This window comes from Perognathus longimembris, chromosome 1 (genome assembly GCF_023159225.1).
Source record: "Perognathus longimembris pacificus isolate PPM17 chromosome 1, ASM2315922v1, whole genome shotgun sequence".
Taxonomy (NCBI): Eukaryota; Metazoa; Chordata; class Mammalia; order Rodentia; family Heteromyidae; genus Perognathus; species Perognathus longimembris.
The window spans coordinates 5,497,769-5,499,583 of record NC_063161.1 but is presented as its reverse complement, the minus strand read 5'-3'; positions in this window follow the sequence as shown (position 1 = coordinate 5,499,583).

The window sequence follows — 1,815 nt, the reverse complement described above, 5'->3', positions numbered from 1 at the left end:
AAAAAAAACACGTGTGTGATGGAACCTTCTTGTTATTACCCTCCGCCCCTTGTAGACTGAGTCAAGTCACGAAACTGTCTCAGAATCCCATCCTAGGCACCCCTGCTAGTCAACAGGCAAATGCCCTAGGCCAGTGGTGCCTCCGTTTCTTCATCTGTCAGAGAAAGGAATTCTTGCCGTTTATATTGGGGAAGGACACATACCAGACCAAAAGTAGTAGATGGTAGACTACTTATGAAATGTGTTCTCAGACACCCGATGGCAACCATGGGGCCAAAGGAAGAAAGAAAGGCAAGCTGGGCACCAGTGCCTCATGCGTATAATCCTAGCTACTCAGGAGGCGGAGATCTGAGGGTCACGATCCAAAGCCAGCCCAGGCAGAAAAGTTCGTGAGATTCTTATCTCCAACCAACCGCCAGAAAACCAGATGTGTCACTGTGGCTCAAAGTGGTAGAGTGCTAGCCTTGAGCACAAGAGCTCAGGGAGAATTTCCAGGCCTGAGTCGAAGCCCTAGGACAAACAAACAAAAGGCAGGTCGCGGTGGTGTACACTGAAGCCAGCTATTTGGGAAGCCAAGCCAAGGTGGGAGACCACCTAGGGTGACCCAAGTCGAATGCTAACCTGGGCAACAGTGAAAATGCGTCTCAAAAAAAAAAAAAATTCCTAGTGATGGGGCTGTAAGAGTTTGCCTTTTTGGCCACAGGAAAAGTCTGTGAGACTTTATCTCCAATTAACCTCCAAGAAGCCATAGGTGGAGCTGTGGCTCAAGTGCTAGATCATTTGAGCACAAAAGCTCAGGGAGAGCACCAGAGCCCAGAGTTCAAGCCCCACCACTGGCCCCCGCCCCCCCAAAAATGAAGGGGAAAATGTATTTGAAGTTAAGCAACATGGCTGGCCAGTTGGATTGTTTTGTGCTAGTTTTGGAGCTTGTACTGTCCCTGAGCTTTTTTGCTCTAAGCCAGCCTGGCTTAATAGGAAAGCCTATTAGATACTTATCTCCAGTTAACCACTAAAAAAGAATTGAAGCTGTGGCTAGAGTGGTAGAGTGATAGCCTTGAACAAAAGAGCTCAGGGACAGTGCCCAGGCCCTGAGTTAAAATCCCAGGACCAGGCTGGGGATATGGCCTAGTGTCAAGAGTGCTTGCCTTGCACGCATGAAGCCCTGGGTTCGATTCCTCAGCACCACATATATAGAAAAAGCCAGAAGTGGTGCTGTGGCTCAAGAGGTAGAGTGCTTGAGCAAAAAGAAGCCAGGGACAGTGCTCAGGCCCTGAGTTCAAACCCCAGGACTGGCAAAAAAATAAACAGGACCCTCCCCCCCACCCACCCACACACAGAAATTACTAGGGAATCCAACACAATGAACCCAAAGCTCCGACCTCCCCTCCCTGAAGTGGCAAACAGGACTTCAAACAGCTGAGTGAGGCAAAGCCTTTGGCTCCTCCACCTTTGGACAAAGATCTCACTCGGCCTGGTCGCCCCCCCAGAGTCCATCCCTCGGTGCCATCTGAACCTAGCCACAGCAACTCAGTCGGGGCAAGTATGTGACGCAGAGGGCGGAAGAAGCTGTTCCTGAGACTGATTACCCTGCATCTCCCCGGGGGGCGGGGGGACCCACTCTAACCCATTGGGTTTTCAGCTCTGCATCCCAACTACTGCAAGCAGAGATTTGGGCAACACAGGAAGGGCAGGGCTGTGGGCCTGGACTATGAGAGCGATCAAGAACACTGGCTTCAGAGTATTGGGTCTGACATCACTCCCTCAACTGTTTATCAGGGCCGAGTCCCTTCCCCTTTCTGGTCTTCCATGTTCTCA